This window comes from Phyllostomus discolor, chromosome 2, assembly GCF_004126475.2.
Source record: "Phyllostomus discolor isolate MPI-MPIP mPhyDis1 chromosome 2, mPhyDis1.pri.v3, whole genome shotgun sequence".
In the NCBI taxonomy this organism is placed as follows: Eukaryota; Metazoa; Chordata; class Mammalia; order Chiroptera; family Phyllostomidae; genus Phyllostomus; species Phyllostomus discolor.
Window position 1 is genome coordinate 22,776,856 of NC_040904.2, and position 13,696 is coordinate 22,790,551.

At 42.7% G+C, this 13,696-nt stretch overlaps 1 protein-coding gene across 10 annotated transcripts in view; it reads right to left on the reverse strand.

Annotated features, from left to right (window-relative positions):
* The window catches only part of PLCH1 (phospholipase C eta 1), a 181,447-nt gene that overhangs the window by 79,126 nt on the left and 88,625 nt on the right, over nucleotides 1–13,696 (reverse strand). The gene's annotated exons all lie outside the window — the stretch shown is intronic.

Sequence of the window (13,696 nt, forward strand, 5' to 3'; positions counted from 1 at the left end):
CCATTGTTAACATAACAAGAATGATTTGCTCGACATCAGTGTAACCTGGCAGCCAAGGAGAGTGGACTGGAACGTGCATGTGTGAACAGTGACGACTTCACTGTACCAGTCAGTGGAGGCAGTAGATGTCATTGAGTGACCATGTGTACTGTGTGGCCATTGCATCCAAAATGACTAAGTGCGTAGAACAACGAACCTGCATCAAATTTTGTGTTAAACTTGAACATTTCTCTGTGGAAACTATCCAGATGATTCAGAAGGCTGCAGCTATGGACAACTGGTGATTAGCAGTTTCACCACAACAATGTGCCTGCTCATGCATCACATCTCATGCAGAGTTTTTTGGTGAAACGTCAAATCACCCAGGTGACTCAGCCCCCCTGTAGCCCAGATTTGATGTCCTGAGACTGCCGGCTTTTCCCAAAACTAAAATCACCTTTGACAGTGAAGAGATTTCAGACTGTCTATGAGATTCAGGAAACTACAATGGGGCAACTGATGGTGATCAGGAGATCTGTGTGAGGTCCCAAGGTGCCTACTTTGAAGGGGACCAAGGCATCATTGTCCCATGTACAATGATTCTTGTATCTTCTTCAATAAATGTCTCCATTTTTGAGAGTACATGGATGGATACTTTATGGACAGACCACACACACACACACACACACACACACACACAGGCCACAGGCAATGTTTCATCATTTATTCAGTGACATGACTGACAGTGAACCAGATATTCGAGGCAAAACTCCCAAGTCACAATAAATCCTGGCCTTTATTAATAGAGAACATTGCCATCTAACAAGTTTCTTTCATAGTTCTCCACCCTGGCTGTACATTTAAATCACTTGGGGACCTTCTTAAAAGTGTTGATCCCAAAGCCCAACCACAGAGCAATCACATTGGCATCTGTTGGGGTGGGGCGGGTCTGGGCATCTGCTTTATTTGATTACCCTTCCCACGGAGCCTACTGTGTATCCAGTGATTATTGACACACAGACTATGTGGCTTATTCCCCTTACGATCTCTGAAATTAGGTGAATAATTAAGTGTCTCTTATTGCAGAGCAGATGAAACAGATTCTTCAGGTGAAGGATGATGCTGAGGTCACGGCACTAGCCAATGGCAGAGCCAAGCTGGAAACTAGGTGCCCTGAATCCGGGGGCAATCCCCTCCATAACCACGTGGAGTGGCTGCCTGCAGGTCCTGTCCAGGCCAGTAGCTGGCTGACCACTGGGAAGTCTTGTGCACAGCCTTCACTCCAGTTCTCTGATCGGCAAAAATAAAGTATCTGGTTTGCTGGGTCCTAAGACTGTGTTTACCAAGTACTAGGAGACTCTAATATACGAAGCCTAGCCTTTGGAAGTTTTACATATCATAGTGATAATAGGGGTCAGACGCAAAAAGTACGGACTATAAGGAACTGGGGGTGGGAGGCGAAGATCAGGTTAACTCCAGAGGAGACAGAACTTGAGCCTGACCTTGAAGATCATCGTAAGAGCACTTGGTGCCTTTTTCAAATTATTCTTATTCTAGATCTGTGTACATTTTGTATCCTCACTTAGAGTGTATAAATAGTACCTATGATAATTTAAAATGAATTATAAATACTGTTTACCACATTTAAAATTATATCTTAATGTTTACTCTTATTAATAACAAAGCTAGTTTTACTCATTGCTTACTCTGAATCTTCTTGGTGGTTTCTTGGGTGACATTGGGCAAGAGTAATTTATTCAGCTATATGAGTAAGGCTTGACCTTCCTGAAAGCCGGTAGCTTCTCTCTTAGTTCAGTAAGCACTGTCATATCATAGCACAAAAGTATCTCTACTAGGCAAGTTTTTAAAAAGTTTACCATGCCACGCTAATTTCAAAGTACTCGCTTAGGCTCTGACTGGTGGTGGGGAAGTGCCCACTGTGGTCAGGAGGCAGAAGCTGAATGCAATCCTGGGACAAATCTAACTTCTCCTAAGGCAGCAACCGGTCCCCTGTCTCGGCTTTCTTTAAAACACAGTCTCCAGATATCCTTGTTGCTTGAGAATCACACTTCAAAAGCTCTCCCAGGTCATTCTCAGACATGCTGAAGTTTGGGAACCACAGCCCCAGGCACCATGCCGCCTTGCCTACTCAGCGTGTGCCCACTGGGAGCCAGCCAGTGTCCCAGGGTCCCCACTGGACCTTAACCCAGTCACTTAAATGAAAGAAGCAAAGCCGTACTGCTCAGTTGCACATTAGGACGTTAGCTCAAGGTCTCACCCTCTGCTGATAAAGTATGAAATACGACATTTAAAGCAAGGGTTAAAAAGTGAAATTTTTGATGTTCAAAACATCATTATTGATTATTTTTCTATAATCTCTTGTTCTATTGGGGGCTGCTCAATACCTCATAATTTCAGACCTGTTCAAACTTGTACATAGGGGTCTTCTTAGTTTTGAGCCTTAATGACTGATCAGCGCTTTATCTGACCTCACCCAGACTCCATCCAGAATCACGTCTTTGAAAAGCAAGATACTCTAGAAGAGCAATTTTCAACCAGTGAGCTGTAAGAATTTTTCAAACATGCAATACCTGACTATTTAGTCAGGGGTACTGACCTTTTTCCTTAGATCGTCAAGTGAAAAAATGACAACAGCCAACACAGTCACAGCCGTCCATGTGAATGAATCAAAATTATACCTATTTTAGAATGTCAGCCCTGGCTGGCGTAGCTCAGTGGATTGAGCGTGGGCTGTGAACCAAAGCATCGCAGGTTCGATTCCCAGTCAGGGCACATGCCTGGGTTGCAGGCCATGGCCCCCAGCAACCACACATTGATGTTTCTCTCTCTCTCCCTCCCTCCCCTCTTTAAAAAATAAATAAATAAATAAAATCTTAAAAAAAATTATACCTATTTTTTTGTCAGTTTGGCAAAACTAATATACTTTTTGGTGTGCTGCACAACTTTAGTGATTATTTATGTGTACCATGAGATGAACACTGTGGAAGATCGCTGCTCTGTTGGATACCTACACAGTGTGCGACCCACACCCACACAGAGTATTTGCCCAGGTAGCTGTTACCTCATTCATTTCTAGGGTCACTGCACACACTTTCCACCTACTCCCTAGGTTTAATTGCACTTTAAAATAGAATGCCTATTTCTATTCCAACAAATGCATATGCCCCCAGCAGTTCCCAGTTCTTACAATCAAACCCTTGTTTCCCTTACAAACTATTGTTTCATAGAGTTGATCTTATTTTGGAGAGGGGGGGAGGGAGGGAGAGAGAGAGAGAGAGAGAGAGAGAGAGAGAGAGAGAGAGAGAGAGAGAAGAAAAGCTAACTGATTTCACTCAAACTGTCCTAATTTTGTCCACACAGGTTTCACTTCTGTTTGTCTTCAAGGCTTTCCTTCTAAGAGTCAAATAATACAAAATAAGCCCTGGCTGGTATGGCTCAGTGGATTGAGCACCAGCCTGCAAACCAAAGGAACTCAGGTTCAATTCCCAGTCAGGGCACATGCCTGGGTTGTGGGCCAGGTCCCCAGTAAGGGGTGTGTGAGAGGCAACCACACATTGATGTTCCCCTCCCTCTCTTCCTCCCATCCTCTCAGTCTAAAAACAAATAAAAATTAAAAATAATTTTTAAAAAATAATACAAAATGAAGGAAGCAAACAAACTGCTTCCTTCAAACGTTTGGCGCTCCTGCACCAGTGGTCTGCCAGAGGCTGAGGATTTCAGAAACTGCCTGCCGAGGTGAGGCAGGCCTAGCACCTCCCAGCCCACAGCCAGTTGGGAATCAAGCTATATGGCATTTTAAAAACAGACACCTTCTTTCCATGGTGGGCGTTTTTGTGGAAAGAAGAATTCGTGCTTAAAAAAAAGAAAATTTTCACTTGGTAAGGAAAATGCCTGGGAGAATTCCCCTCCCCAGGTTTATGTTTCAAAAAGCATTTGCCCTCACCCAACCCTGGCCCTAATACTACAAGGTTCCCTTTGTTAAAATGTAATACCACACAAACATCACTAAGGAGCTAAGCATTCATCATAGCTTATTTGTTGCATTTTCATTGGATTTGCTATCCCAAATCACTGTAGATCTTAAAATCATTTTTTAAGTAAAGAACCTAAAAATGGGAGAAGGATAAAAAACAAAATTTCTTTTAAGCAAAGTTTGCATATATAATCAGAGCAGATGTGCTATGAAATTTTCTAAACGCTCAATCCCAGAAAGAAAGGAAAAAAACAGGCCAGCATTAGACCATAATTCCCTGGATACAAGATGTCTCAAGTCATTCTGCATTCAGAAATAATGACTCTAACTCATGCACACGCACATGAACACAGACATTCACACACTTCTTCCGCAGGAGCAGGCTGATCACTATGCAAGAATAAACAAGGCTGAGATGTACACAGTCACCCTGTGACTGGTGGGGTACTTCAAGTAAGCCATTGGAAGCGTATACGAATTGACGAGAGATAGGAAAAATGTCATGGGGGGCAAGGGAGTACTCGGGATGGATCAAGAGAGTGGAAAATATTAAATATAACAGTGGCAGGGACAAGGAGGAGCAACTGAAAGATAAACTTTTGATGGTGAAGAAGAGAGCCACCAAGAAAGGCCCCCAAAGTGAGAAAGAGTTGTAAACCAGGAAAAACATAGGAAGTAGGTAGGAAATGTGTCTAACCCTGACAGCCATCTTAATATCAGAACCACAGGACGCTGGGGGGGTCATGCATGACACTGACAGGTCAGGGAAATGCAGGACACACCGTTCGAAGGAAGCACTGAGGCAGGGTGTAAGTCACCGCTGAGAACACGCTCAGCCTTCTCTGCACAAAACACCTGCTCGCCCCACCCTGGGCCACAGCGTTCAGGACGGGAGTGCACAACAGCTGACCCTCATCGTTTTATCTCCCCGTTTGTTTAATCTGTACACAGAACATACGATCCAAAGAAAACTGGGCTAGCCTCAGAGAAAGGAGGAGGAGTGAAAGAAGTATCAACAACAAGATACACAGATAACACCATCCTACTGGCACAAAGTGGCAATGATTTGAAATGACTTCTGGATAAAAGTGAAAAAAAAGGGTGTCAAAGCAGAACTGCATTTGAACATCAAGAAGACAAAAAATCATGAATACGGAAGAAATACGTAACTTTAACGCAGACAGTAAAGACACTGAAATTGTTAAAGATTTTGCTTACTTTGGTTCAGCCATCAATTCAAATGAAGACTGCAGCCAAGAACTCCAAAGGCTGAGACTCAGAAGGACAGAAATGAAAGAATTAGGAAAGATCACCAAGAGCAAAGATATGTCATTAGAGACCAAGGCTAAGATCATCCTCACACTCTCATTCTCATCTATTATGTACAAATGTAAAAGCTGGACAGTGAAGAAGTCTAACGGGAAAAAAATGATGTATTTGAATACGGTGCTGGAGAGAGCTCTGCAGATACCTGGGACCACCAGAAAGAGGAACAAGTCAGTCTTAGAGCGAAGTGAGCCTGAAGCATCACTGGAGGTAAAAAATGACAAAAATGAAGCTATCCTTCTTCAGGCATGGCATGAGATGGCAAGGTTTATAGAAAAGACAATAGTGCTAGGAAAAATAGAAGGCAGCGAGAAAAGAGGAAGACCAAACACTAGATAGATTGACTCCACAGAAGCAGCCACAGGCGTGAGTCAACAGGAACCGCACCGGGCTTCTGAGGACAGGACGTGGTAAACGCCACTCATTCACAGAGTAGCCAGGAGTCGAAGCTGACTCAAAGGCACGTAATACCATAACACACAGACCCTCCTCCCATAAGGCTGCTTTCCTAAAGATCTATTCACAGGACACTTATGCTGCAGCCTGCACGCTATTTTGAATTTCTGCAACTGATGCGGCCCTCTAATTGCTGATAAGAAATGTAATCAGAAACTCTTTTCCTCTAGCAGAACAAAGGCAATTCCATCATCGGAGTTTTACCCCCACAATCCCACTCTGAAAGATAAAAAAAAATCTCCAGCGAGGCCACATCCTGCAATCTCAGAAAACATTTGCAGCACTGTGAGAGCAGTGTGATGCTAATGACAGAAGGAACTTTTGATGAATAATGCAGAAGCATCTGTCGGCATTTCGGAAACAATTGCCACTACTGGCCATTTAAACGAGTCCGTCCTAGGTGAACCGTGACCAGAAGGACTCTGTTTTGTTTTTAAGTACTTATCTCAGCCACATAAAAGTAAACAAGGTTCATTTAACTTAAATCACACATCTGACTAACGTACCATTTCTTCTGTTCCTGAAGTGTTAGGGACCCCGGGTCAAGCCGCTCTGGCCAGCTCGACCCGTCTAAAGCAGCTTTCAGTTGCACGGTGACCCATCAGCTCTGCCAGATGGTGGCAGTGGCTTGAAAGGACAATATCAGCAAATGATAATTACTCTGTTGGAAAAGAGCTATTCTCGGTGGCGGAGACGGTCCAGCTACCAACAAGCTACAAGTGGGACCCCCATTAAAGCAGTTTATTTGCAGTGACAAACTGCCCTGTTCCAACCCACCTTAGCACACGCTGCTTACCGCCCATATCTCTGCTGGCAGCAACAAACCATGTCTAAATCTCTTCCCACATTTCCATCCGGAATTTGCAACAATTCGGGACAATTGAATCAAGTAACTATTACCTTTTAGAGCCATTATCGTATCCATGACCAAATCAGCTGTAAAGCTGTTTATTGTTGGGAGTGAAGTATTTCCCAACCCAAAATGCAGTTTTTAAAATACAATGTTTTGCCCTTCTCTTCTGTATTTTGAGATGACTAACCCTAAGTCAATTAACTGTGGCTCTATAAAGTAATGTCCATGCAGGCGCCTTAAAATGCTCAATCACACACGAAAAATAAATAAATAAAATTCTCAATCACAAAGGATGTTTAAGGACACTGCCTAAGGAAGGTCTTATAAAAAAAAATCCTGGTCCAGTTATTTAAAATGGAAAGGAAAGATGGGTAGGAGGGAGGGTGGGAGGAAGGGAAAATAAAGAAAAGAAAAAGGATTTCTTAAAATCTTATTTGATTGGCCTTGGCTGGTGTGACTCAGTGGATTGAATGCAGGCCTGTAAACCAAAGGGTCACCAGTTTGATTCCCAGTCAGGGCACACGCCTGGGTTGCAGGCCACATCCCCAGTAGGGTGCTTGCAAGAGGCAACCACACATTGATGTTTCTCTCCCTCTCTCCCTCCCTTCCCCTCAATCTAAAAAAGTAAGTAAATAAAACCTTTTTAAAAAAATGTTGTCTAATTTATGGGAGTCTTTTTTGTGCACTAAAGAGGACAGTCTTCACATGATTTCTAACATTAATGTTATGAATACTCATGGCTATCACAGTAGGGAAGTAATTCCCACTTGGATTTTTGATACTATTAAAAAGCTCATTTCCAACTTGCCAGATTCATAGGCTGACCTCCTCGTTATCCCACTTAGACGAATGTGCAGCAGAATTCTTTCCTGGAAAAGAAAAATCACTCTTTCTGCTAACTTTGCCAATGATGGCAACCGGCTACCATAAAATATTCCCAGGCTCAGCATTTTCCTCTCCTTGAGTGTGAAGAACTCCTAAGTATCTCCCTCTGCACAATAGTCAGTTCCATTGACGAAGGGGCGAGGGGACAGGAGAAAGAACCTGAAAGAACATGAAGAGGGTCATGCTTGAGGACAGAGAGAGGTTTATAGCTCCCTCTTGTGAAGATACCAAGGGTTGCCTAATATTCGGATGCCCACCTTCTCGAAAATATCATAGCTCAAACACATAAATGCCCTGAGAGGCTGTATATTTTAAAGCTCATAATCTTATTCTATTTATTGTCTGCTTCTCCCACAAGAATGTATATTCCACAACATTAAGATTTATCTGTTTTTTATTACTGCTATATCTCCCCCATGTATGCCAGTGAACACTGAATATACAGTTGATTAATAAATCAAAGGAGAAATTAGAAGACTCCATGGTGATGAATTCCTGACTTCACTCTTTTTTTTTAACTTAAGGTAAGCATACATTTTGGGGATTATGGGCTAAAACCCATGTCTTCTCCAAATTCCTTTGAGTTGTTCTAATAGTATCAATAACTAAGCTTAGCAGACCTATCACTCTATTGATTACCACCCTAGGGTGGCAGGAAAACTTGCATGTCAATATCAAATTAATTTAACTGGTTAAAAAAAACCTTTCGGAAATGATCGATCTAATTTCCTGGAATCAAAATAGCTCAGAAGAAAATAGGACGTTCAAAACCAAAGAAGGGAAGTAGAGCAAATCAGCGACACTGGCCATTACCCGAACCCCCCACCCCTGCAACAAAAAAACACAGTGTGCTGTGTGAGCATGATGCGCGCCTGTGCTTTAAGGGGCGGGGGGGGGGACACACAATGCTCAACTGCGCCATCTACTGACAACTGGCAAATAAGGAATAAGCACTGCCTAGGGTAACAGCATTGAACAAGAAAGAGAAAAGACTCTTTTGCCTGAATCACAAGACCAGGCAGTGGCGCCGCCCTTCTGTTCCCCGAAGGTTCCTAGAGTGGTGAGAACGGCTGACTCTGTGGGGCAGCAGGCCTCCACGACCCACAGTGGGCAGTAGGGCTTTGCCGAGCACGTGCAGGGTAATTAGGTCTAAATGAAGACTACGATGACCATAATGGGGGACCAGAGGTAGGCTCACCGTCTAAGATGCAGAGCTGAGGTGTGGTTCTGGGCTCCAAAACGGAGACTGAAGAGAACTGCTTCCAGTGGCTTTCAGAACTGCTGCTTAATGAAGTAAGCAGGGTCCAGGAGGTATGAGAAGGGGGACTGAGCTTCTCTGCCAAAAAGGGAACCATACCTCATGCCAGAGAAAGATCACAGAATGAAAGCAGGGTGGGAGCAGAGAGAGGTGCCCATGGACAACCGTGTGTCTAATGTATGTCCTTAAAAGACCGAATGGAGTGTTGGCTACCTGGCTGAGTCTTACGCTATTCTCTGTGCTTGCCTGTACGGCTGAAATATTCCATACGGAGGGAGTTGAGTTCAATGGTAAGAGCATGGACTGTGGTAGCTGGGCACCTCAGGCGAGTTACTAACTTCTCTAGACTCACTTCCTTCCTCCGTAGCATGGCATGATGCTAGTATCTGCTTCATTCAGGATTAAATTATTTAGTACGAAAAAAGGGCTTACAACAATACCTGATACATAATAATGTTAGACACTTAAAAATGCTACTTACATCATATTTAAAAATTAAGATTTCCTACCTCGGTTGCCAGCTACACTTACCAGGCCCCAGTTGGCCTCCATTTCCTTTTTCCTTCCCATACACTTCTCGAACATTCTAAATCCCCAAATGTGTAGTAGTACTCCTTTTTACACCACCAGGTGTTTCTCAAGCCCTGCAGCTTCTATCTTCCTCCACCTGCGCATTTCAGTAAACTCAGAACTCTGGGAGCAGGGCGCCCGGCAGGAAAACAAGAATACTCATCCCTTCGGTCAGCGCTTCCAGCAGTTATTGATGATCTAAACCCCACAGTGTGCTCTGAGAGTGTTCGGTATATTATGTTCTTTCCTTCAACTCTCAAAACAAGATTCAGACTTGATTTTCACCTATTCCACCCCAAAAGTTAGAAATGCCCGGTATCTCAAACAAAAACAGTCTCTATGGCTGCAGTACACCTTGGCTTTTTGACATGCGCTGCCACTTAAATGCTTGGCTTGCAGAGCAGACACTGCAGAGACCCACGTACTCCTTGCCTGCAAGCCCAGGAGGTGCCACCTGATGCAAAGTCACACCTTGGGGTAGAACACTGCACAGGAAATGAATTTTTAACTCAATCTGATCAGCTTTTGCTTTTCCTTAACAATTGAACTCATTAAGATGCATGCATTGAACTGCTCCTAAATGGTCATTTAGATGCTTTGGACTGCAAATAAGAAAAAGAACTACAGACTGCTTAAATGATCAAGAGCATTTTTTTAAGTTCCACATAAGAAATTTGAAAGGTAGTAACATGGTTAGTTTATTTAGTAATTCAAGAATTTGTCAAAAGTGAAAGTTTCTTCCTAAACTGATAGGTTGCCATATGGCTGCTGCAGCTCCAGGCATCATGTGCCAGTGCCATTTCATTTATCTTTTCCAAAGGAAAGGAAAGGAAAGGAAACCTTTCTCAGAAGTGCCCTGATTTCCTTCACATCTCATTGGCCAGAATTGGGTCACGTGTCCCTACCTACACCAGCAACTGAGAGGAAACGGCCATAACCAATCAGATTGAGATTCCCCAGACACTGCAGACACTCCGACTTCCCTTGGATGGGATTAACCTGATGGAGGCTCTGTTCGAAAACTAAAAAAGTTGTTGTTAGACAACAATATTAATATTTAATATAAACAAGTTTAAATCAAGATAACATTCTGGGAAAGTTATTAACTGAAAGCTTCTAGGTATGATTTAACTTTTTCAACTTCAACCACGTAATTAAATTTGGTGTTGCCAAGTGTAGCCCAGGACCCACGCTGGTCTGCAAACTGGCTGTGGTAGATCCGAAATGAGGTAAGTATGGAAACTGAAAAAATCTAGATATTTCCTAACATTTGACAGAGTAATTTTACAGTTAAATCTAATAAAATTTAGAAGCTTATCTTTTCTTATGTCTTGGTTTTTATTATTAGTAATTGCTTTTTATTGTATCCTACAACATTGTCAGTCGATGGTGGCCTGAACATTGAGGGGTGGGGGAAGACCAGTCATTCACCAGCAGTAGGCCGTCCTATGCAATCTAACTTTAGTTTACATGTCATACACAAAACAACTCAAATCTTACCTTTAACTGCCATAACAAATCCAAGCAGACTTTTCTTCCCCGCCTGACTGAGGTTTAAGAATTTTGGAGCTAAATGTGTGGTCTGAATGTTGTAAAATACACTTGAATATAAAAATTACATTAGAAAATTCACACTGTCCAGGACTAACGAATGGGCCTGAGGCCAGAGGTCTGTTAAGCAGTGGAACCAGTCAGCTCCGGAAGAGAACACGCCTTTAACTTTGGCCAGCCCCTGGACACGGCAGCCCGTAAAACAGAGATAAGAGAAAGTTGTATATGAATTTGACCAGACCAGCATTACTGGAAAAACCTGTTAGGTCCTGTCCTGACACAAAATGAAAAAAAAAAAAAAAAAAAAAAAAAAAGTCCTCAGGATAAGCAAAATGTCACTGTCATCAGACTGGATTCCAAGTTAATATTACTTTTTCCTTCAAACAGGAATAGTACCTACATTAGCACTTTTGGTCTTCTGCTATGGAAAATGTGTTGTGTACATAGTCTCATATCTTATCATGTGTTTTCTCAGACAGAAATCACGTTGATTAATTACTGCACCTCTCCATAAAGGACAGGACAGACCTGTAGTTAATACTGAAGATAAAGAGGTTACCTTTGCGGTAATTAGCATACATCCACAGCACATTTTCATAATCAAACAAAGAAACTCTCATCTACTTGGATATGTTTCATTGTCCCCCACCCCCCAGTGGATTTAAAGTAACCTTTCAAATCACCAACTGCAGAGATTAACTTCATCTACAAGTATATTCAAATTGGGTCTTTACAGGGCTTTTATGAAATTATTAACGTACCATCTTGGCATGAAAAGCTCCTCTGACACCCCTGAGTGCACCCACCAGGGCACCCACAAAGGAGCCAGAGGCTCAACGGTGGAGAATTCTAAACTGATTCTGGAACTGAAGCTTGACGATAAAGGTCATTCTGGGCTTTAGCTCTGACGGCATTCATTAGCGTTACACTTCCTTCTCCTTATTTATCGCCCTTGGTTATTTTAGGTTCCATTAAGGTCCTTCCCGCACTATAGAAGTATGTAGTTTCAAATATTTAACAAATAGGTTCACCCACAGATCTCTTTGTAGGAGTCTGCTGCTGTTCATTCCCTATCACCCGAAGAAACACTCGAGTGATAGAACCTCTTCGATATTGAGTTCCCTTTACTGAACTTAAAAAACACGATGCTGTACCACTTCCCACAGAGCACAAATCCCACACCACTCCCCATTCCGACAAAGAGCTAAATTTAAGCCTGGCAGAAGGAGAGACAAAGCTGCATCTCTGTTAGACTCTGCTGCCCACACGCTGACATGCAGAATAGCTGACCTTGCCATCACAGCTCACCCTTCCTCTCCCGAAGCAGCCAGCTGTAACTTCATTTGGGACTAAGGCTATGATTTTTCTCTACGTACATGACTGTTTATTGGTGGAGTCATGAACTTTGAGCTACCTCCAGCTCTAGAAATAATGTGGGCTAGTTGCTGTGTTTATAATCTTCGAAGCCTTCAGCTTCGAAGATTATACGAAATCTATCTCTTGTTATTTAATTAATGTCAAATATATAATGTCATGCAACGTTGCTGTTGGAACATTTCTATTTTCCAACATAGACCATGTCTATTCTCCTGCACATAATTAAAATGAATAAAACTTCTGACTAAATCATAGGCATCTATACAGGCAAATGACTAAAGGGTTTGACTGCTTACTCTAATACTGGAACAAGATCTGGGGGAAAATATTAATGAATAAAGGATTATAATCCTGGACAAGCAAATAAATGCAGCTTAAATATATAATGTTATTTTACTCAAAAAATAGAGTTTAAACTACATATGATTATATTCCATAGATCTTTCTTTTATAGCACATTAAACAATCTAGATTATTACTAAGTATTTGTTTTTTAAAAGGAATGAATTCAAAAACCACAAAATATCACCTGGCTGGAAGGTAAATTCTTCATTGCATTAAGCTTCTCATAAATAAACATGTAGATGGCAATCAGCCCCTAGCACCAAAGACATGAGCCCAAATCTATTTCAATATTTGAAGACATCTGAGAATAATGAGGGGAGGGGTACGCAGGGATCACTGGTTGAAAATCTAAGAGTTCCCTGTGTTGTCATCTGGGAGCATTTTAAATACTCCCACCCTTAAAAATGGCAGTCTGCTTTCATAGCCAGTACGGCCCATGTGATCATGGCCCATCAGATTCACATTTGCAGGAACTTGTAACAGGGCCTGAGAAACCGGCCTCCACCTCTGCTGATCACTTGCAGGCAGGTGATCTACACCCAGCAGCTGTGAAGCAAAGAAAGGTGGTGTGCAGAGAGAGAGTGAGGCAAACGGCAGGGAGAGTCTCGGGGATTACAGGTGCTCGTACCCAGGGGCCTATGCGCCCGGCTCCAGTCCCTTATGATGCCTGGCCCTCCTTGGTTCCTTGAGATGACAATATCCAAGATATCTGGGTAATAAAATGGTGGAGTGGAATAAAAATAAGAAGTGGAGAGAAAAGATGCAAAAACAGTCTGGACTTGTTTTGAGGGCTCCGGGAGCCACTACAGGTTTCCAGGGCCCAGGGTGACCCCTGACCAGAGATCCTCTTTACAAACACCACCCTGGCCCAGGGTGGAGGATGAGTTGGAACAGACCGAGAGTGCCGTGAGGAGGCCTCTGTGGTAGTTCAACAGCCCGTGGTCCCGGGGAAGTATCCGTTGCTAATGTGCAACGCTGCCTGCTGGCACGATTTAAACAGGTGGACTATTTATCTTCAAAAGGACATGTTTTATGTAAGATCTCTAAACAGTACATGAAAACTCATCCTTTGGCACCCAGCACAATGTATTATTAGACTGCT